Source organism: Apis mellifera, linkage group LG6 (genome assembly GCF_003254395.2).
Source record: "Apis mellifera strain DH4 linkage group LG6, Amel_HAv3.1, whole genome shotgun sequence".
NCBI classification, from domain to species: Eukaryota; Metazoa; Arthropoda; class Insecta; order Hymenoptera; family Apidae; genus Apis; species Apis mellifera.
Genome location: NC_037643.1, coordinates 385,747 through 412,866, shown reverse-complemented (window position 1 = coordinate 412,866; position 27,120 = coordinate 385,747). Strand labels below are relative to the sequence as shown.

Sequence of the window (27,120 nt, the reverse complement as noted above, 5' to 3'; positions counted from 1 at the left end):
CTCGTTACTTAGATGTATTCAAAAACTTTGAATATCCTTCGTGAAAATACTTTTTATAAATTAAAAATTGAATCTTATTATGATATATGATTCTATATTCTTCTTTATATTTGATATCTCTATATCTATATATTTAATATTATTTTTTTTTGTTAAAATATCATTATTTTCATGTATTTTTTTTATAAAAATTTAAAAAATTTTCAGAAAATAAATTTTATCATATTAACTATTTTCCATTTGTTTTAAATATTTTTTTTAAATATTTTTTTTATTTGAGATTCTTTTGAATTTTTTTCCAATTCTTGTTTTTTTATCAATGTTTTTAAGAAATGTTAAAATGATAACATTTATTTTCTGATTTATATTCATTAAGAATTGAATTAATCTGACTTATAAAATATATCTGTTGTTTTTATTTGTAAAATAATTTCTAATAATTTCTATATTAGATTTTGGTTCTATAATTTTATTAACATTTTTAATATTACTCTCATTATTCTGATCTGTTTTTCTTTATTTAATCTAAAATGGAATCTGAATTAGTATATGTATTTTTATGATTTCATTTCTTCTAAAACATAATCGAATCAAAATAATAATTTATTTGGTTTTTAACCATATAATAATATTTAATCATAAATATAAACATAATCTCAAATATTATATATATATATATATATATATATTTTGCATTATGAAAAAGTTATTATTTTTTAAAATGTTAATAAATTGTGTTTAAAAAAAACATAAAAAGTTTTTGGAGATATTTTCGAATATAAATTTTATATCATATAAATATAACTTACCTGATCTTTTAATTAAAAATAAATAAAAATAATTGTTAATGTATTTCATATGCGATATTTTAATTAAAAATAAACAAAAATAATTGTTAATGTATTTCATATGTGATATAAAACTATATACCAAAAACTACTAAATATAATTCAAAAACATCAAAATATTTTATAGTTTTTTATAAATCTTTATAAGTCTCATTTAGATTTATCTTGCACATTCTATATAATAATAGTTATATAATATTTAATATTATATATTTATTATATATTTTTAATTATATAATATATAATAGTATTTATCATTTTTCATAGCAATGATTTATATAATTTTTTTATAAGCTTTTGTGGAATTATAAAATTCTTTCAAAATGCAAAATTTCAAATCATTGACGATTTGAAATTATCTTCCTGTTATATATATTTGTTTTGGAAATTCTGATTAAACATTTTCAATTATATTCAAATTCATCGAGCGTGCTAATCATTCAAGAAGGGATATCTGAGAAATGTTCTTTTATTCATTCTTTTTTGCTATATGACATTATCTTGTTGAAAAATATAATTCTGACCCACAATCCGCAATATAATTATTCAATTAACTATCAATTAATAATATTGTCCATATAATAATAAAGTTTATTTCAGTCTTTCCGTGATCTGCCAATATCCATCCAATATACATCCAATACCTGCCTAGATCATTACAATTCTTTTTCCTATTTGACGATGACTTAATTTCTTTTTTTTATCATCTTTTTACCATCTTTTTACTATCTAAATTAAATTTTTTTTTCATCTGAAAAAATATTTCTCCATTTTTTCTTTTATTTTCGCGAGTAAATAACAAATAGCTCTTTATGTTTTGTAGTTAAGGGAAATTGTCGTTATTTTAATCTCTGCCATCGAATAGTTTTCGAATATTAGTTGTAATACAATTTTTGCAGCAATTTGTCAAATTATATCTTTAAGATTAGAAAAAGTTCGTAAAATAGCTCATTTTTCATGTTCATGTTATTACATATGGACGTTTCCTTCTTCTTTTTCCCATATTGATTTTTTAAAAATTAATCATTATTTTACAGTTTCCATTAATTTTGTAATTTTTGTAATAGAATAATTTTCGCATCTTAATAAAATACAATCTATTTCATTTTTATTTAATCATTTTTCATAATTCATTATTTATTTACTTCAATACTAAATGATATTGAAACACTAACTCTAAAATTCTTCGTTTCATTGACCAGTTAATAATTGAACAATATGTAAATGTGTCATCATTTTATCCAAGTCGTAGTAGCTAATGTTTACGTTTTCTTTTAGGAACTCTTTCGATATCATTATAAATTATTGGTATACGTAATAATAGAGATATAAGATATATAAACACAATATATAAGATATATAAAAAATAATTTATTCTATGTATATTTTAAAATATTCCTTCAGTTATGCTATTATTTTATTACTGTGTAAGAAATGTATTAATTTCCAAAATTGTTAAAGATATATAATTTTATTATATGAAAATTAATATCTTTGAATCAACATCTTTGTATTGAAAAACTATTCTTAGACCTATTTTATGACATGATATGATACAGTTTAAATTTTGTAATAATTTGAGTTTTTATAGATTTATCATATAAAATAATCGTTTCTTTAATAATATTTATTCTTTAATAATTATTATTTTATTTTATAAATAAATAAAAGTTGTTATAAATTTTATAAATAAATAAAAGTTTTTTTGATTCAATTGAGATGTATTGAATAGATAATAGAATATTGAAATAGCAAAATTAATTATTAATTTTAAATTAATAATTAAATAATATTTATTGATGGCTTAAATTATTTATTTTATAGGTTATTTTCTCATTAAATTTTACCAAATTGTTAAACTCTTTTAAAATTTTTATTTGAATAATGTTTTTTAATAAAATGTTAATATAATATAAAATTATATAGATCCATAAATTTTAATTATCTATAAATATTGAATACAAATATATATTATATAATATATTGTTATAAACTTTTTAATGAAATTATAAAAAATAAATGCAAATCAATGATTTGCATTATTTTTCTTTCGGTATTTTTTGTTTCATATATATGCTTAATAAATAAAATAGATTCAAACATATAATATTTATTAGTAATGTGATATGTGCAATTATATTGTATTATATAATACGCATATTCTGCGAAAATAAAATAACAACCAATAAAATAAAAAATAAAATATACCAATAATAAATATAATTTATTATTCTGAAAAATCTAATTTACTTGTTAAGTATGCCATATATTAATTTAAATTCCATTCTGAAAAAAAGAGATTAATTATTAAGATTAATGATAAAAAGAAGAAAATAATTTGTTTTAATAAAATTGCGAGCTATCAATCTTCAACAATTTTTAAATAATCAAGACCTAATTCTGATAGTTTGGATTATTAAAAATAAGCCCATTAGTTTCCGTTGTCTATGATATGAGATTTGTTATTAAGCAACTGGATTAATTACTTTCAATTTCTTACCAATTTACAGAATCGATAAGCGTTAATGATAAAAGAAACTTTGAAGCAATTTGTTTGAACTCTTCTATACTTTATAAAGAGATTAGTATTTTTCTGAATTCTTCAGTATTCGTTTATTAATGCGCGATATTCATAGTGGAATATATGAAATGCTCATACAAAAAGAACAGAATTTCTTACACGATACATTATTACATTACGTATTTTCTATTATGTCTTATGATGCAAATTATTATTTCAAATAATTTTGATTAGATAAACAATATATATATATATATTAAATTTATGCATTAAATAAATAAATCTACACTTTAAAAGTATTGATATTTTGCAACTATTACTATAATTTTTTACATAATATAATACGGTATTTTCTATATAATTGAACATATTAATTGAACTCTTAATTTTATTTTAGCTGCATAAATATTCTTAATTTATTGATAACTTTTGTGAAATAAAAATAATTTCATATTGTGATTTTTTTAAGTAAAAATATATTCTTTTTATAAAAAAAATTTTATTAAAATGAAAGAAATATTAAATGAAAATAGGAATATTTAGATATATCTAAATTGCAAGAATCAGTCAAAGATTCATTTTCAATATATTGTAATTGATTATTAATTATTATTTATTAATTATTTAGTAATTATTAATATTGTTTTAATCAGTAATTTTCGATTTAACTTGTAATTTATAGTATAAGTATAATTAATTGAATATATTTATAATTAATAGACTTTTTTCTTTGGTAATTATATATAATATTATATATTAAGTAAAGGAAAAAATAAATAAAATTGAATACAAAATTAGCAAAAGAAAGAAGATTATATGAATATGCTATTATCTATCAGAAATCATATTATATTCTAGTAAGTATCATGTTTCATAATAGACTTTTTTAGGCTTGTAATATTAATATTGTAATTATTTATTAATTTTTTGCTCAAAACCATTTATTTTTATAACTTTCAATTTATATCATTATATATACACATATATTATGTTATTGTATATATCCAATTGTATATATATAGTATGAATATGAATATAATTATTATTCAATATGAAATGAGTATAGTTATTATATTCATGTATATATAGGTACATAATATACAAGATATTTATTTTATCTTTATACGATCAAATATTTTAAAAAGGACTAAAGATTTAAAAAAAAAAATTATTACTAAACGTTATCTTTATCTTATCTTTATTTAAAAATCTTTTTCAATTTTTTGTATTAATAATCTAAATTCAATATTTAAAAATTATTAATTCTTTTTTATTTTTATCAATTATTATAAATATCTTTCTCTTATTATATTAAAGATTACTTAAATAATCGTTCTTGCTTATATTGCTAATATTTCTTGCAATTTAAATTATTTTAACTTCTGCTCTTTATTAAAATAGAATTGCAGCATAAAAAAATATCAGACAGAGATAAGTAAAATTTTAATCATTGAAGTTAACAATAAGTTATTTGAATAATTAATTATTTGAATAATTCAAAGCATTGAATAATTTTACTATAGTACTAATTACCGAGATTATATACGAAGAATGATCAATTACAACAACTATAAATAAATAAAATAAAATATTCGAATATTTTAAATAAATTTATTATTTAAAATAATTTTATTCAAAATTTTTTTAAATTAATTAATTTTTTAGTTCGTTAGTAATACCCAACTTTAATCCCAGATAAGGATTTATCGTGCTTTAAAGTTTAACCTTCTGCAGCTTAAATGATTGCTTGGTAGCCTGCATGCTATGCTGGAGGTGTCAGTCATATATTGATCTATCAGCTTAAAGAAATAAGGATTTAAACAGAACTATGTACGATGTACAGCTGATGATGCTAATACAATCGTCACCAATGATCACGGCTATGATGTTAATTGAATTACCGACCAGGCCAGTAGCTTACTGTATATATTTGCATTGTAGATAAATGATTTATTAGAAGAAAATAAAGAGAAATTTATCAGTAATTGCTAATAATCGCATTTTAAAATTGCTAGTCATAAAAATTAAAAGTTATTCGCAATTTAACTTGTTATTTTATATGATATAAACTGCACTAATATATACTAAAAAAAATATATACGTGCAATTTAAAATGTATATTTTTTAATATTGAAGTTTTATTAATAAAAGATATTTTAATTTTATCTTCTATGCACTAAATTCTAAAGAAAAAAGTGAAAAAAATGACAAATAATTAGAATTACTTATTCACCAAAGTTCGAAATGCGAATTTGTCTCAAGTCTTTAATAATAATAAAATAATTTAATAAAATCTGATGGTTTTGCTGTCAATTATCTATTTTTTATGTGACAAATTCTTTTAAATCTTATTATATTAATTCTTATCAATAATTAATCTTTTTTATTTTCTATGTAGTTCATATTAATAATAATAATATATTATACATTAGATTTTCTTTGTTCTAGTAACGATCGAATTGAATAATTAATTATTTTTATGTTATGTTCTTGTATTGTATAAACGTGTGTTGTATAATGTCTTTATCCTTAACGCAATATCACAGATACTATCATCAATTCTCTTAAAGCGACATATTTATAAGTATTTCCTCAAGATTCGAGTTTTTCTGGATTGATATTTTTTCCTCTTCACGAGTCATTTTTTTTGTCGTATATCCCATATTATAATATTCCATATTATAAAATATTCCATATTAATGCTAGCCCAGGACAAAGTGCGAATACGCATCTCGGGAGGAATTCACTTGGAAAGTAAAAATTAAATCAGTAACAAAATTGTCATTGATTAATCACACGTTTCATATGAAAGGCATTATATCATGATACCGGATACGAGCTTTCATGCATCGATTTTTGAGATGGAGAGATCATGCTTGGAGAAAAACATCAAGTTGATATAGTGTAATAGAAAACTCATATTATTTAGAAGTTAAGTCATTTTATGGATAGAATATGGATAGAATATTTATTAAAGAACTTCGTTATTCTTCTAAAAATAAAATTAGTTCAATGTAAACTTTATTGAAATAAGATACTGAAAAAAAAACATTCATTAAAAGCAATAAATTTTATAAAATGAAATTAATGATTTATTATGATGATGAGATTTTGGTTTATGATTGTCCGAAGTGTCAATCATATTAAATTTCAATTATCAAGAATTTCGATTATTCAATATGTTCTGTTTATTAAGAATATGAATACATTTGAAAATAAAATTCTGGAGAATTACAATTAAAAATTCCTTTTCATTGAGGATATATTGCATTAAAAGTGATTTTCGATAATAATTTTTATTCTTAGTATCTATTAAAAATAAATAATTCAATAATAACTCTCAAAATTTTTACTATTCGTGCAATTTAAATCAATAATTAAATGATAAATAATTGTCATTGATAAATAATTGATTAATTGTATTTGTAGTTTTTCCTAGGATTATTTTTAAATTTTATATTTTATATTTTAACAATGGGATTAATAATTTTTGGAATAACGATCATATCATATAGGAAATATTAGTTCTCGTTCGATCACTAAAATTAAATTGAGGAAATATTTTGATTGGAAACATATGCATATATTGTATTTTTTTGTCTTCTGACATATTTTATTAACATATTTTATTAACGTGTCTTTATTTTTTTATATATTATTTTACTATAAAATTTTTTATTTGCATCTATATACAATTTTCTCCGATTGATATTGATTACTTTATACAAATTATGCATTAACATTAATTTACTTATTATTTGAGTATAATGTGTAAAATCTTATCTATAACAGTATAAATATAGCTGATAATCAGGATGATAATGAATAAGAATTTTAAAATTGAATTTTAAATATTAATATAATTATTAAATAGTCATTATAAATCATTATAGTCAGTATTAATCATTATAAGTTATTATAAATTATTATAAATCAATATTCAAAATATAAAAATGAATTATAAAGAAAAATAATTTGAATGAAGAAATACATTTTTAATTATTTCTTCCCAGATTCAATTATCCAATGGGTCTTAATTTACTTGATTATTTATCCCTTATTTAAATCGATTAATCGAGATTTTATTATATTACTATATTATTATATTATTATTATATTATATTATATTATATTATATTATATTATATTATATTATATTATATTATATTATATTATATTATATTATATTGTATTATATTATATTATATTGTATTATATTATATTATATTGTATTATATTATATTATATTGTATTATATTATATTATATTGTATTATATTATATTATATTGTATTATATTGTATTATATTATATTATATTATATTATATTATATTATATTATATTATATTATATTATATTATATTATATTATATTATATTATATTATATTATATTATATTATATTATATTATATTATATTATATTATATTATATTATATTATATTATATTATATTATATTATGTATGATATATATTATATTATATATTTGATATACGAGAAACTTAACTTTATTTTTTTCCAAATTATAAAAATATCTATATTTAAAAAAATACTAAACAATTTAATATAAAAAATTAAAAAGAAAAATATATATATTAGTGTATCAATTAATTAAATTAATTTCATTATTTATTATAATCTATACATTTTCATTATTTTCAATTTTATTATTAATTTCATTATTTATTATAATTTATACAAGATTGTTTTCATCAATTATATTTTAATTAAAAATATATATATATATTTACTTTCAACCATTTTTCGAAAATCGAAAATGATTTTTTAAATTTTTTTAAAACTTTTTCCTTACCGTTATCAGCAGTAATTCATGTTGCCTACGTAGCTATAATTTTTCTTATCCATTCACTAATATCATTTCTAATCAAATAAGTTGTACATTTTGTAAAGATAGAATTATATAAATTATTGAAACTAATGTTAGGATGATGTCAAGAGAAAGTCGCGAAAACCAATGATAACAACTTTTCTATCGTAAAATTGCGCTTTATATATTATATATGAAAAAAAGGCAAATATTGTACCACATACATTCTAGGAACTTATAATTTGTACATATAATTGTACATATAATTTGTATATAATTTGTACATATAATTTGTATATATTTGTATATATAATTTGTATTGCTATGATTTTCGATTCTGTTTTTTCAATTTCTATATATATATAATATATATATAATATTATAGTAAAAATTGTTTATTTCTTCTGAGATATCAGAACATGTATTTATAATTAGTTTATTATATTTGAACTATAATTTGTAAAATAATAATAAAAATATTAATAATAATAATAATATATAAACAAAATAATCATTTGAATATAGTTTGCTATGAATCATAAAATATAGATTGAATATATAATAATATATTTTTAAATAATAATCTTTTTAGTTCAGTTTAGTTTTTTTTATATTCTTCTTTTATTTTTTTTTTATATTTTTTTGTTTTATGATAAAATTGTCTGTTTCTGATCAAATATTTGTAATCTTCTTTAATTATTGCTTATAGTCTGCTCCATGGTAATTTCCTGCGACGATACACAATGATGACATAACTCGAGTCGTACAGACAATTACTTATCTACGTCGTTGTTTTTTTCATTGTTTGGAAAAATATGCATAATCATATATAATCATAATTTTGATATAAACCAACTATAAGAATAAGAAATATTTGTCTTCGATCCATGATACTTAAAATAAAATACTTAAAATAATTCATTTGACCAAATTTCTCTTGTTATTTTCCTGTAATTTAAAACTTGTTAATCAGATCTGGCATAATTAAAATTTATATAAGATATATTAAAATATATTTAGTTCTTCTATTTTTATAAAAATTTTAATTTTTATAAAAACATTTTTATAACATTTTTGTAATATTGATATATATATATATATATATATATATATATATATATATATATAAATGTTAATATATTCATAATATTTTTTTGAAATTCGATTCTAAAAAATAATTATATTATAGATTTATTTTTAAATCTTAGTTTTCATATAATTCCAATAATTATTCCAATAAATATTTTCGAATCGTTTATTTAAAAATTATTGTAATCAATTATCTAATAAAAATATGATACAATTTTTCAAATAATCAAATAATTCTGTTTTCCTATTAATAGAATATCATTTAATATTAAATAAATATAAAAATTTTTTAATTAAAGTTTAACAATTTTCTTTATTATTCATTTTAATCTTTCAATCTTACATAATCTTACATAATATCATTTAAACATTATATCTAAATATATTATCAGCAAGTTTCATACTTTTTCGAATTTTTTTATTTGATTTTTTTTCAACACAACAATTTTATGTTTTCTTTTATTTTATTTTATTTTGGTCTATTAATTACATATTCATCATTCATTAATTTAATTATAATATACGTGTTTTAATCGATTTATAATTTTATATTTCATTTGAAAAGACAACATTGTTCATTTTTCTATTTTGATATGTAAACAATACTGAGAATGCTATTCATTAATCAAGAATATAATCTATAACTTTTAATAATAATCTAAAAATAATAAATAGTGATTAGAAAAAGAAATGGAAAAAGTCTAAGCAAAATGAAAACATAATTCGTAGAATATTTTTACTTCTTATAATATTTGAATATTCTATTAATTGAAGTTTCAATAATTAAAATTTTTTTTCTTAATATTAAAATTAATATTTCGATAGATTTATTTGTTGAAATTACTCATTCTATTAATAAGGATTCTGATAATTAATATTCTATTTTTTCATTTTGAGATAAAATCGATAAAGATCGAGAATTTGCATTTCTTTACATAATATATTTAATATTTAATATATTTACATGCTTTTTAATGTAATTCGTGATTGTATGCTTGCTAAAATTTGTGATAATTTTTATTGCATGATGGAAATGAAATTGATATGGAATATATCAATATATATATCACGAAATTTACATTCACAATATATAGTTATATACTTATATTTTTATATGTATATATATATATATATATATATATATATATATATACATTCACAATATATAGTTATATACTTATATTTTTATATGTATATATATATATATATATATATATATATATATATATATATATATATATATTTTTGGTTCGCATGTAAGTCATATTGATAGTTAACTGTTTTTATTGCTTATCAAAAAAATAGAGAAAGAATAGGATCTATTTTGAGGTTGAAAGATTTCCATGATTATATCAATTTTTTTCGATAGAACGATTTCTTATTGGAACATGCAAACTTTGACTTGCGTCATCATGGGATAGGTTTCCGCAATAAGAAAGCGAACATTATCGATCTTTTAATCCTGACAATGTGTACAGATTATTCCCGTCTGTTTTCTTCTTCCTCTTTTCCTCTACTATATTTCTTTTTTTTTCTCATTAAAGTTTAATAAGCGATAGATGTAAATAGAAAAAAAAATATTCTGTTAAAATATATAACTAGTATATTTTCGACATTAGTTGTTTTGATAAAGCATATTAGATGATTATATTTTAAATTAATCATATCTTTAATCTTTGACCATATTTTATAGATACAATGTGATACATAATAAAAACTTCTTTTCGCTGTGAGAGCAATTACAATTGTGTTATACTAATTTTGTGTTTTATTTTATTGCTGTTTTCGTCTTTCGAATTTGCTCTTATTAGAGAATTTAGAATTATGAAAAATCGTGAAAAATATAATCAAAAAAAAGTAATAAAGAAGATAATGAAGATATTTTAATTATTTATGCCATTTCTAAGCGTGAGAGTAAACACAAACAGAGCAAATGCAATTGCGTTTGCGCGAACTGAAGAATCCGAAAATTTTTCGGCACATCCCAAAATATTTGATATGCTTGATGCAGTGGAAATGATATCATATATTACCGAGATCATGTTCATCGATAATTTCATAGAACTGTGATTTGACAACAATCCTTGGGCGTTTATAGTTATCACGCATTCTTGTGGGGATTCACATGAGAAATGCGTTTTCTTAACGTGCATTTATGTTCATCGCATTATGGACGAGAGCGTTATGTCAAACATAGGGAAAAATCACAATCGTGATAGTTATATAACAGAAAAGAGACAAAAGAAAAGGAAGGTAAAAAAGATCTTCGCGAAAAAACGCATGCATTGCATTATGTAGTGCGAAATTTAATCGTACGCGCACATTAATTCGTATAAAAGACACATTTCCGTATATATGGAGATGTGGACCATATATGGAATGACACACGTGTGCACGTGTATCACAGTGTGTACGTGCACGTGAGATGTACGTTTGTGGACACACACGTGCACGTAACGTGAGAACTTTGTTTTCTTTTTGATCTCACCTCCCGTTTTAGTTGCGATTTCCTTGGGTGGACACGATTCTGTGCAATGTAACAGGACTTTTGGAGACTATGGTATTTATGACAATCCAACGTAACGTGTTGCATAAAATGAAATGGAATTTCCACAGGATTCAGTATCATTCTTCTGTCGTACTCACTGTTCTATGCGTATATAGAGGTAATTGTTTTTGCGAATTATAAAGGAATAGATATGGAGTTAGAGAACGATTAAATTATTGAAAGATATGTCTATAACAATAGTTAATTTTTGTAACAATAGAGTTAAATGAGAAACTTAAATTTAATTTTTTTAATAATTTAAGCAATTTTTATTTTTATTTTATAAATGTATACATACAATACATACATATAATATGTTCATTTTAACTATATACATTTTATTATTATTATTTTATAAATATCAAATGATTATTTCTATATATTTTAGAGAAAATTGTATAGCATTGAAGGACATATATTATGATCATAAATATTTGATTTTGGAATAACTTTAAATTGTTTTACGAAGATTACATTTTAATATCTAGATAAAAATTTAGATAAATTTTTAAATAAAATCTTATATTTTTTATTATACATCTTTATAATCTATATTGAGATGTTTTCAAATCTTAGATATATTTTATTTTTTAAATATATATTTTTCTTAAATCATTCTTCAATTATTAACTTTTAAATTTTACACAAAATGTTACTTGATATATATAAAAAAGTTATTTAGTTTCTATATCATGATAGTTTTAAAAAAATTTTTCTCTGTGTGTGTGCGTGCATGCGTGCATGCGTAAATGAGAGAAAGTAAAAATGAGAGTGAGTGAGTGAGTGAGTGAGTGAGTGAGTGAGAGAGAGAGAGAGAGAGAGAGAGAGAGAGAAAGAGAGAAGATGGAAAAAAGACCTTTAAATCCTAATAAAAGATATCCTCCATTATTAAAAATAATAATTAAATATCTAACGATTTCAAAAACTATAATACTGTCCAATTTAGCAAAACTAAAATCAGTATATAAAAACAATATATAAAAATGTTAATAACTCAACAATGATAAGAAAAATGCATAATTAGTATTTTGAAAATATCTTAATATTAGTCACAAAAATATAATAAAAAATATAGAGTTTTATTTAAAAATTTAAATCTGAATTAATAATTCAATTATTTCAAAATACTTATTATCATAATATATGTTTTTCGATACTATACAACTTTATATATACAACTTTTATTAGAAACATTTTTTTAGTATTTCTAATATTTATAAAAATAATTACATAATCATATATACAATGAACATATTATATACATATATCAGCATTTGTGTTTACCATTTTATAGAAATAAATATTATCAATATTTTTAGTAGTTATGTTGCTAAACAATTGATTTGTAAAATAATATATCTAAAATACTGAAATATTCTATAAGTTATTTTTATATATAATTATTTTCCAAGTAAATTTATTATTTTTTAAATAAAAGTTTTTTTTTAATTAATTTTTTTCAATTTAATATTTTTCAATGGCAATTATAAGATACTTTCTATAAATATTTTCTATTAAATAAGTAAATAAAATATATTCAATTGAATCTCTATTATGATATTAAATCTGCGAATATATTATAATAAAATATAATTCAACATATCAATTAATTATATTTACTTATGAACGTTTAAGAACGTTTAAGAAATAATTATTAAATAAAAGCAATCATTAAAAATAATATTTTCTTTTTTACATTGCATAGATGAATATAAAACATATATTAAATTATATATATATATATATATATATATATATATATATATATATTGTGTTTTTGCATTACTGTACGACGTAACATTTATTGTTTTAATCTCTTTTGATAAATTTTATTTTGCAATTTTATTAATATCAGATATTAAATCCATTATCAGATAATTTTAGTATAAAATATTAAAATTAATTTATTTAAATATAATTAAATTAAATAAAATATTATTTAATATTATTTAATAAAATTTAAATTATATATTTAAATTTTTGAAGTTTGTCATTTATTATAATGAACTTAATAAAATGAAAATAGAGTATAAAATATAATTTAAAAGTTTTGGATTTTGCATTTTAATTTCGTTTTTTCTTTCATTTTTTTCTATCTTTGTTGTAATATAATCACCAATTTAAAAATTCTTTACTTTACTTTATTTTCAAATTATATTTGAAAATAGAAATATACATTAACTTTTATACATTAACTATTTTTTTAGTATTTGCATATTTATATTTTACAATATTTTTATACATATAATATATAAGTATTTAAAATATGTTTAAAATCTTCTTTATTATTTAAATTTTGGCAATATTTTATATACATGAAATTATTAAGTATTTTTTATAAATTGATTAATATATTCATTTTTTCGTTTCTTGATAATATCATTGCATAAACGTTTAATATTATTCATATTCTTAAATAATATTTATGAATATATAAATATATAATTTACATGTACATTTACACTCACTTTCAAAATATGGTTTTATATCGTAAATTCATTTAAATTTTTTTTACATATTTTTATGTGCAATATTTTTTTTATAAAAATTCTAAATAAAATATTCAATTGTTTTATAACATTGTAATAATTATATGTATAATTAATAATAATTAATAACATTGTATAAATTATATATTCAATATGAAATTTCCATTATTATTAATTTCCATTAAATAAATTTAATATTTATTCCATTATTTATATTTAAGCTTTCTTATATTACAATATTTTTATTTATAATATTAATCTGATAATATCAATATTTTTATATGATTTATAAATTTATATTAATATAATTTTTTATCTAAGCTTAATCTATTTTTAAGCATTGGCTTAGTGTATAATTATTTGGAAATTTTTAATCATAACGGAATGAAAAATATAAATTCAAAAGTTTTAAATTCTTCATTCATTAGCACATTTTTTGACAATATTAAAACTTTAAAACACACTTTCATTTTTCTTGATATATCTGATATATTCATCCAAGCTTTTTTCTAATGTATATTTCGATCATTTATTCCCGTGCATATTCATTCCTATTACAATTTTAAAATAAATAGAGATATTTAGATCATTCACTATATACTTATTTAATGTTCAAATTGCATCGGCTGAATATATTCGTTCAGAATGAAGAGATAGCCGCCTAAAGGTTTTGGTTAACGCGACCGTTCCGTCAAGGACAAGGTGGAAATGAGGTAATTTGTATTCTTCGACAATCGTACATGCGTCACCTATCCTTTTTTGAAACAAAAAAAAGCAAAAAGTCTCGAGTCTTTCTCATATCTTCCTTTTTTTTTCTGAGTATCTATACTTTAACTCGTTTTCTATTTGTTTCATTATTCTTTGTTCGTTTTATATTAGTATTAAGTCGTAATATATATTTTATTCGAATAATAAAAATTAATAGGATAAGAATTAATAGTAAGAATTCAAATTTCGTTATTCGAATTTTGAAATTTAAAATAAGTAAGTTCTATTACAGTTTGATTTAAATTGAAGTAATCACGATTTTTGAATTTCTAGATAAGTTTTGAAAATAACAATAAAAAATGTTAAAAAAAAATATTAAAAAATATGTAAAATAATAAATTTTTTGTCATAATAATATTGTTATAATATTTTATAAATGTTTTCAATAAAATTAATATTTAATAATAAAAATTACTTTAAAAATGTATTTTATCTTAGAATTAATGCTACGATTTTTAAAAAATATTAAAAAATATTTCGTTTATACATAATTCGTAATTCTCAATTTCATAAATATCACTTATTATATAATTAATCATAATAATTAGAATAATCAAATTTTAATATATCTCAAATATGATTATTAGAAAACCAAAGAGATTTTTTTATATATATCTTGTATATAACAATAAATATTCTACATAGAGAATCATTTTTTTCATTCATTTCTCATATTGAGCTATTTTATTTTGCAATTAAATGTACATACCTTGTTGTACATTTATTGAAGATAAAATCGAAATAGTACAATATCAAAAAGCTTTTATGTGATTTTCCGCTATGATTGGAGTAATTTTTCTTGTTATCATTGAAAAAGTCAATTGCAATACAATAATTAATCTACAGCGCTGTTATTATCAAGGACTTATGTAATTTCTTTCCTGGTAACGACTTAATATCGAGCAGCTTGTTTATGCGCCGACGCACCGGAAATGTTGTAACATGGGATGACGCCGATGGATAACCTTGTTGTCATTATTATGCGGTGAGTCGAGATGGCTGTATGCTGTTTACTTACCGTCTCTTATTGTGTATCGTTACTTTGAATGGAAGACAGTTTAAATAATATTTGAGCCATTGTTTCTCTAGTCATTTATCATTTGTAGGAAAAATTACTTGAAAATTTATTTATAATTATATTGCTGAATATTGGTAGACATAATTTGATTGTGAACTGTTGATTATGAATATTGATTCTTGTTTAGATTAGTTATTATTTAATAGATATATTATTTAATTATTTTTATTTAATTTTTTTGGATGGATGGAATTCTTTAAGTTTTTAGTAAGAAATTTGATATATAATATATTTTTTATGATGATAATTAATATTATACTTGTTTTTTGTTATAATAGATGATTTTGATATATTTAAGAAAAAGAAAAAATTTTTTATTATATTTTTGAAAAAAAAATTTAGGAATGTTATAATATTGTAAGTTTTTTTTATTTAAATTTGTATTCAAATCGATATCGTATTTCTATTATACTTAAATTGATTTCAATAATTAGAGTTCAGAGAAATTCATTTGTTTTATTATTTGTTCAATTTCATTTGTTCTATTTATTTTTGATAAATTAAGTTAGATATAATTTTTAAAACTTTTTTTCTATTAATTTTAATAAATTTAATAATTTAATTTTTAAAATTTAAGAGAAAATTTTTTAAATTTTCATTATATTATTTCAGTTGCAAATTATTTGTATACAAAAATTTTTAATTTTTAATATCAAAATATATAGTATAAATTCAGAAAATGGATTTTACATGTAAAATGAACTATCTAAATAATTTTTAAAATATTTTTTTAATCTTAAATTACAATTATTAATTTATTTCAGTTCTATATTCTATATATATAGATTACTTTTTATATAAATTTATCTATTTTATTATAGTCATACTAATGTGATTAAAAAAAAAATGAATTATATTTTTCAGGATTATCCTAATTAATGTTTAATTTTCTAAAAATTGAATAATTTATTTTATATAGTTGATTCTATACGAATTATTTATCTTTGTAGTTTGATTTTTACATAATTCTTATGCATATTTTACAATTCGACAATTTTAAAAATTTAAGTAATCTTGTAAATTATAATAATTATCATAAAACGAATCGAAAAACAGGATATGTCTATCCAACAAATATTGTCAGCAATAAAATTCAACAGTTAATCAGAAAAATGTTTGTCACATCGATATCGTACAGAATCTGGAATATTTATACTGGAATATTAATTAGCATTATATAGAATATTTAATTATCATAGATACACATTCTGTCACGAACAATCAGATTTTATTTAGAGGAATTACGTTAACTGTTACAAACGTGTTCGCACATGTGTATGTAGGCATTATCGATCAAACCTCCGGGTATCAGTCTTTTTTACATTGATTATTACTCTGACCGTATTTCATTCGGCGTATTTGCAGTTGTCGTTGATAAACGATATTAATCCCCTTAAAGTACAACGAGTCTCGGGCTTCTCGTCGTTGCTCGATGCAGCGGTATTAATAACTGGTTGCACCATTGCGGCATGGTCGCAGACTCGTAACTATTGCGTAATACAGAAAGCGAACGACGACGATTGGTAAAGGTAACGCTTGATAGTTTTGTAATTTCAGTACATAATTTTTATTTCATTCCTGCTGTATTTATAAAAAGTTTTTCAAATATCGTGATGAAATTAGTATTTATGTAAATAGATAATTTATTAATATTGAATGATATTAAATTGATTTTTTAAATAGTAAGTATATGCATTAAACAAGAAAAAAAAATCATTGGCTAGTTTTTTTATTATCTATTTATATTTTAATTTTAAGTTTGAAAAGAGATTTTTAATGAAATTTATTTAGCGTTGGAAATTTATTGTTTGCTACAATTCAAAATGTTAAATAATGCTAGTTACTAAAAAAAAGTTTAAATAACTATAATTGATGAATAATAATTAATGTAATAAAATAATAAATAATTAATGAATAGTAAAATAATCAGAAAATTTTTTAAGAAATATATGCATTTTTATTAACTTTATCAAAAAAGAAAAATTTATTTTATATTGCTTTATAATGTTTTATTTTTATTGTTTTATAATTGTATTATAATGTTTTTCTTAAAAAAAAAAATTAAGAAAAGAAAAAATAAGAAATAGAAGAATTAAAAATTAATAAAAGAAAATCAATTCATTTTTTATTTTAATCATTTTATAAAAAAAAAAAACAAATAAACTGATGTATGAATTTTAATGCAAATTTTAATGAAGATTTTAATGAAATTTTTTAAGTGTAAATTTAATTTTTTTATTAATATATAAAAATTTTTATATAAAATAATCTGCAATTCTATATAATAACTATGACTTCAACGTGAAGTTCATTTAAATTTCTCTTTATTCAACTTGCCCATATAGCTATTCTAATTTAGAATAGTACTTGTCACAAGAGAGACTGATCGAATCTAATCAAGTGAGTAGAATCTATGTATTATACGGTAACGTACAATCAATACATAGTAAATCAGTGTCGTATTCGATATCCAATCTTGGGCTATATAATAATAATTCTACACACCTGACCGTCGTTAATGCGTTACTCAATCTTTATACTGCACCGCTTGAAACCCTTCACCTACTTCCCCTTCCAATTTACACAATGGTATAGTCGTCTCTTTGTGCGTAGCAATTTTTTATCGAAATAATGTTATTTATAGAAAATATTTATCATAGATGTTTTCGTTTATATTATCAATAAAAAATTGAAGATAATTATTTTAAAAATAATAGATAATTCTGAAATTACTAATTACTTGATTTATATGCATTTATACAAATTTTTTGTATAAACACATTGATTCATTCAAATAAATGTTGTAATTTTATATTCGTATATTTATGACATTAAATTTTTAATAAGAATCTTTTTTTTTTTATTAAGTAATCATTTGTAAAACCCGATTAATTTAATTTGATCTTTGATTATTATTTTTAGAAATATATCTTTAACAGATTCGAATTAACAGAATTAACAGATCCGGAAAAGGAAGAATTAATTTTTATAAATTTTGAATATATAAATTTCAGTGAATTATTATTATTTTTAAATATATAAATTTTTTTAAATTATTAAGTTTTTATTATTCAAATCTGTTTTCTATGTTATGTAATATAAATTAATGTAAATTTATATAATAAAATTTTGTATAAAAAACTGTTAAGAAACATTAATTAAAATGATTTTGATCTTTATTTTTTATTTCTTTAGTTTTTAACATTTTTAAATTTAGTTCGCAAGATAAATATAAGTCATATAATCATGTAATATAATATACTATAACTATCAAACTATCTTAATATAAAATATTAACTTTAATATTTAATATTTAATATTTATCGTGACAACAGAATTATATTATTTGTTTACTGAACTTTAACAGAATATTAGCAGATTATTAATATTTCTCATTTTACAATTAAGTAGTAAATATTTTAAATCAAATACATGTAAAATTAGAAAATTATTAGAAATGAATTGAGATTATATGATTATATGATAAATTATCATATTAAATATAGTTTAATTATGTTCTTAGAGAAGAATCTGCGATATCGAAATTGCATTTGATTTTTTAAATAATACGAATTCTTGTTAATCTACACGTGTTCGGAGTGAAAGAAATAAGATGTTGATGAATAATATAAAGCTGCACAAATTCAGATTTATTTGTTGAAAATATTGTGATTTTAAAAGCTAGTTTATTAATTTACAAATAATCCACAGATAATCCACCGATAATGAGAAATAAAATACAGATCTTATCTTATAACAATCTATATTGCTTATATCAGATATGTTTAAATATAAATGCACGAAATTATTTCTAGAAATTATTCTAGAAATAAATAATATATAAAAAATAGTCATAAATTATTTATAATCCAGAAATATGATATATATATATATATATATAAGACGTCTCATATTCGATATATTAAATAATATATAAAACAAAAATTAAACAAAAATTAAACAAAAAAGAAATAGAGATTTATATTATTATTTTTTATATAAAATGACATTATAAAAAAAATTTTTACTTTCAATTTTTTAAAATCATGCTTCGGTCATTTGGTATTTTTCAAATAGAATGCTATATTTTTGTTCTGGTATTTTGAAACTATAGAAAAAAATAAATTCAGTATATATTTTTAAAATGAGGCAATTCAAAGATGAAAAAATTTTAAAATAGATGAGAATTGATATTTCTGTTATTTAAATATTATTGTATCTTGTTGTAAAAAATAATTAATCGCAAAAATAATTGTTTGTAAATAAGAAAGAAGAATGTATAATCTGCTATATTATTGATACACAATGTATGTGAATAAATTGTTTGTGATGCAATGTAAATCAATATAAACGGAATTCGATAGTTAAATTGTAGAAATATAAGAATAATTTAAAATATAAAATTGAAAGAAATATAATTTAAAGTATAAAAGATATATTTTTAATTATTATATATTTTCTACAAATATATATAATCATATAGGATATTAATATATTCATAAAATATGTATGAAAATCGATTTTAAAAATCAAAATTTGGTACACAAAAAATTTGATATATCAATTAAAGTTTATTTATTAAGTTATATTTTAAATTCATGATGAAGTGAGACAAAAATAGTAATAGCTCTATTTTAATTATATTATTATTTTATTCTATTTAAAAGCCAATTTAAATTAATAGAAAATTTCCTGTGTATCTTACTCACGAATCTATATGTACTAATTGGAGATAATGAAAGATAAAATACAAATATAACTAGTAATCGAATATAACTATTAATTTTAATCCATATTAAATTATAATATGAGATGTATGATATACAATACATATTTTAATATTGTTTATGATATATATCATCCGAAGACACTCTTTAAATATTGATGGCTATATGTAAACTGCTTACGAGTAACTATTTATTGTTTATGAACGTTAGTCTTTAATCATCAAAGGATGCAGTTTCATATCGTGAGAATTTGGATCTTTCTTTGAAAAATCAGTTCTTAATAACTAAATATTTGTGTCTTAAAAACGAAAGGGGTAAAATATAGAAAAAAACGATGTAAATAATAATAGTTTATTTAAGTCAGAAGCATATCATTTTATAAAATTTTCATATAAAAATTTTTCATATAAAAATAAATGAAAAAAACTTGGTAATTTTACAAAAGAATAAAAAACAAAATATATATTGATATCTTGTTGTAGCAAGATTATATATTATGCAATAATATAATAAACATTATGCAAAAAAATTCAATTATAACAAATGCTTATAAGATATAAAATAAATGAAAAATATACAATATTTTATATAGAATATAGAGATGTAAGAAATAAATGAAAGATTAATTAAAAGGATATCTTTTGAAACAAATGTGTTACAATCAAAACATATATTATAATCTTATTTTATACTCTCTATATACTTCATTTAATTATAATTCTTAATTAAGATATTGAATTCGTTGGATTTTGTTCATTGCATCGTTTGAATTTTTAAATCTTCATTAATTTTTAAAATCTTCGAATTTTGTAGATTTTATCTAGCTTCCGTTAAATTTCTATTAAAATATTATTATTATTATATATAATATATAATATTATATATATAATAATATATATTATATAATATTATTATATATATCGTCGTTTAACTTTTTTATAATAAATAGAACCTATTTTATAGATTTAAATGGAATGTTCATCAATTGATTCAGATTTAATTAAAATATTTTGATGAGAGGGAAGAAGAGGGGAGAATTGTAGATTTCAATTAATTCTAGTTTTGTATATATTATTTCTAATTGATTGTTTAAATTAAATCTACAAGCTTCAAAACTAATAATTTTTTAAGATTTTTTATTCTTATTGATTGAAATTGATTTTTTGAATTTATGTGATTTTGATTTTATAATCTGAAAGAAGTTAGTGATTTATTCGATTTTTTTTAATATACTCTGTTTGAGATACGTATGTTTTAAGTCAAATAATTTTAATTTAGGTAACTTATTATTAAATGAAAAATGCTAAATCATTTATATTTTATTATTTTATTATATATTTTATTACTTCTTAATTTATTAAATCTGATAAAATATTATAATTTTATTATAATATTAAATTTTTAAATTCGTTCATAATTGTAGCTTATGATATTAGTAAAATTAGAAAAATTCTTTTGATGAGAAAAAATTAGTTTTCGAAATAAAATATCCATTATTTGCTTCTTTGCATTTCGCTATGAATTATGATGTCATTGCACTACACAGTCAGCTATACCTATACTTTTTCTCATTTTTCTTCCTATAAAAAAATTTTTTTTGAAAAATATTATAACTTTAAATACTTTTAGATTAAAAACTTTAAATAGTTTTAGATTATATATATATATTTATTATTGAAATTATAAAGAATTTAAATTTGCATTGTTAGAAAAATGGAAATAGAATGACATCATTTGTTTTCAACTATTGCATCATCGTATTCTGTTCCTGTTTCCAATTTCATCTAATGCTCAATTGCTTATAATTTAATAAATAATTCATAATTTAATTAATTAACATTTTTATATAAATTTTTAAATTTATTTTAGCCTCTAGAATTAATCCTTTAAAAGAATAAAAAGAAATGAATATATTAATGAATATATTAATATTCCATGAATATATTAATATAATTTGAAGTGTCCTTTATTTTTCTTCTTTAATTAGTATTATTTAGAATTTCATTGTAATAAAATAAAAATGTGGTTTCTAATTATAAATGTATCGATTACTACAATATGATTTTCATTTATTATATTATTAATAATATTTTAAATTTATGACAGTATTTGTGCCAACTTGAAAAAATATTCTAATACTCTAATAAATTATTTTTTATTATTTAAATTATTTTTTTCAAGATCAATATAATATATCCAAACTTTATATACATATTCATACAAAATAATCGATATAGAAGAAAATCTTTTAAAATATTTTAAAAATTGATGTTTATTATTCATTTGTCTTTTAAATTTAACGTTGATAGGCAGCTTTCTATAGATTCGAATTTAATATACGAAAATATATAAGAAATTTTTTCATTCTCAAATAATAAAATCTTATTGATCTTTTTCATTATATCTATTTTCTGTATGGAAAAATTAATTATATTTTTAATAAAAATTAATAAAGATAATATAAATTGCGATTGATTTTTTCTATATTAATAAGAAATTATTACTTTATAATGAATATATTTGTAAAATTTAGACACAGTTTTTTAACATTAGTTTCGAAAAATATTGAAAATTATAAGATAATTTTTCTGTTCTGAAATGTATTCACTGATATGTAAAATATTCCAGACATTGCATTCGATCTCTTACATTATGGATGTAATTGTGTAAAATATTCAATCAAAAACAAATATATATATATATTTCAATTTTTCATGTAATTTGTTATGATTATGAAAGTATTAAAATATTATATTACAAAAAACTGAAAATTCTGAATTCAATAAAACTTTAATTTCTTCTTTCAAAAAGATATTTTATTAATAAAAAAAAAATCTAAGTATAATGTATACTATATACATACATACAAACTTTTATTAAAATTAAAATTTTTGGAATATATGAATATTATAATGAAATATTTCATTAATTAATTATGATTGATTATATATATATATATATATAGTGTGTGTGTGTGTGTACTTATGTATCAACATATAAATATATTATTTAATTTTTCATTTGACATTTTTTTTCTATATTTTTTATTATAATTTTATATTTTTTTCTAGTCATTTTTTTTCTTTAATAATTTTGAGGAATTCCATATATTTACATAAGCTATTGTGAATATCAATCATCTATTTTTATTAAAATATATATATATATATATATATATATATATATCGTATAAAATATATATATCGCAAAAAATTCTATTATATAGTACAAATTTAACAAACATACAATTAAAAAATAATTACAACAATACAAAAATAATTACTTATTAATTATAATTATCTTAATTATTTTAACTATATCTTATATAAATTCGTATAAAAACTCGTTGAATTAAATATTAATTGATTGTCCTTTTAAATTCTTCACTATTTAACAAAAAATTTTCATTTATCGAATTCATATCTTTTGTAAATATAATTTAAAAATATAAGATTTTTTATTTTATATATATATATATAATATATCTACATATCTACATAATACTTATATAATACTTATATAATACTTATGTATATATACACATATATATACATTTTATATATATATATATGTATGTATATATATATATAAAGTACGTTATACTATTATTACTTTCGATACTTTTCTTCGATATTCTCTTAAAAACAGAAAAATAACTCGCATTTAATGAAATAATTTACTATCGTTATAAATTAATATTGCATATCTTTATGTTAAACGATTATATTATATCAAAAAATATCGAATTTGTACATTGAAAATGCCTTTAGATAAATATATACTATCAATACATTCTAACGGTACAAATAACAATAATAATAAACTTATTTTCATTCCATAGCGATGAATTTGAAACTCTGATGGAAACTCATCAATATGAATTGAAAGATCTAGATCAGAGAACAATAAAAAAATTATATATCTTCTCGTTGGTATTTATTGTAAAAAGACGGTAAGAGGAACTTAAAAATCTAATTACAAGAATTTGTGAATTAACAACTGAACTATTTATATATTATATATAATTTTTTTGTTATTGATATAGAAAGGATAATTTTATTTAATGCTAATATCGTAAGATTGGACAACGAAGAATATTTTTTTCTCTTTTATTATCGATTGTATGATAAAAAGAAAATCAATGCTCATTTTCCATTATAATTTAAGAATATTAATATTAATATACTATATAATATAACAAGTTGTAGATTATAAAAGTATTATTAATTATAATAATATATGTTTTATTTAAAAAAAAAAAAGAATATAAATAATTTCAAATCTTAAATTAAGAGTTTAAGTTTTGCTATCTATAAAGTATTATAAAAAATATATTTGTTCTTGAACTATATCCATAAATATATGTAATTAGTACTTTATTGTAATGATAAAAATTAGGAATATTGTTATTGACATATAGAAACGCAAATATACACATATAATTATAGAATTTAAATTTTTTTTTGTAAGATTTTGTAATTTATATTGTAAGATTATGATAAATTACGAAAAATTAAATTGAAGATTCTTTTCATTTAAATTATAAATGTTTCTAATTTATGATCGATTATGACTTTCTCAAGTCTTCTTGGCGATATAGTATATACTCTATTCTTTGAAAAAAATTGTTGATTTTATTTATATATTTAGACAAAATGATTGATGTAGATTTTTTTATGTGTATATCAATAAAATATTTTATATAATATTTAATATATATATTGTAACAGATCCCGTTTATCAATAGAAAATATATAATTCATAAATAAGATATAATATATTTATATTATATTATTTAGAGTCAATATTCTATGAATTTAAATTCCGTGCATATTTATTTTTGGAATATTTTAATTATTATTAAATACATTTATTATTTAAAATTTATTATGTATAATTCATTACGTAAAATTTATTATATAAAATTTTTTATTTATAAAATCTTGTATTTTTTCATTTTCTATTTATAATATGATGCACATAGTATTTAAATTGATAATATAATATAAATAACATAAATAATATAAATTGATAATATAACAATTGATAACAATTGATTGCTTTATTTAAATAATATTATCATATATATTTGATATAAAATAGATTATAATGTTCATGATATCAATTTTACAAAACATATAAATATTGTTAATTACATAATAAATTTATGTTTTAAAAAGAGAAATTAATAAAATTCTTTCTTTTTTTTACGGTAAATTAAGAGAAACTCGAATAAGTTATATATAAAGATAACTGTTATACAAATTTTATATTTTAAATAATATTATTATATGTAAAATAATTATTGAAATTTATTGGTTATTTCTGATTATATCAGAATTTCAAAAAATTTTGCTAAAATATATATAATTAAATATATGTATGTATTATTAATTGTTTATTTTAAATTCCTTGTAATTTTATTATATTGTCAAAGGATTAATTACTATTAATTTACTATAAAAATTTTTTATTAAGAATCTCTCTTATTTCTAAAAGTTTTTCTTTATATTTCAATTCTTGATTAAAGAAATAAAATTTGTTATTTAATTTTATTTATTTATAAAAATGTATTTCATCTAAGATTCAGAAAATTCAAAATTTTTAGTAATTTGAAATATATTAGAAGCTTATATATTAGCTTCATATTACAGATTTTTATCGAAAGAAAGGAAAAAGATAATAGATAAAAGTATTCTATTTTCTTATCAACTATCATTCACATTATTATCTTGCAATATCATTCAATGATATATATTTTATGAAGTACTATCATATAATTTTTCAGAATAGTGCATCATTTTGGTTGAAACATCATATTATTTTTATTTGTTGTCATTGTCATAATTTTTCTAATTTTGCAAATATTTCGCATAATTCACGATATTTAATTCGTACTTTCTACTGTTTAATTACTTTTCATGAAATCGAATGAAATCTTTATAAAAAAATTTATAGATCAGTATATAATATTTTTATTATTAATAATAGAGAGGAATATTTTATTTTATTACGATAAATTTATATCATTATAATAGAATTTTTATGTCTCTGTATCCAACAAAAAGTAATCCAAAAAAAATTTGGAATTACTTTTCTAATTGTAATTATATTTATTTTTTCCCTAATTGTTACATTGGAAATTAATTCTAAATATCAAAAATAATTTTATTTCTTTCAATAGATTTTTTTTTAATTAGTTAAATTCTCGTAGCGTTATGAAT

At 18.7% G+C, this 27,120-nt stretch overlaps 1 protein-coding gene across 3 annotated transcripts in view; it reads left to right on the top strand.

Moving 5' to 3' along the window:
- LOC100578680 overlaps positions 1–27,120 on the top strand; it is a 372,214-nt gene that overhangs the window by 54,078 nt on the left and 291,016 nt on the right. Inside the window, exon 1 of one of the 3 annotated variants that reach the window (XM_026441506.1) lies at positions 17,681–17,698. The exons of the other annotated variants lie outside the window; for them this stretch is intronic. The gene's annotated coding sequence lies outside the window, so the exon portion shown is untranslated. Of the gene's footprint in view, positions 1–17,680; positions 17,699–27,120 lie in introns of those variants that run through there. 3 annotated transcript variants of the gene reach the window in all.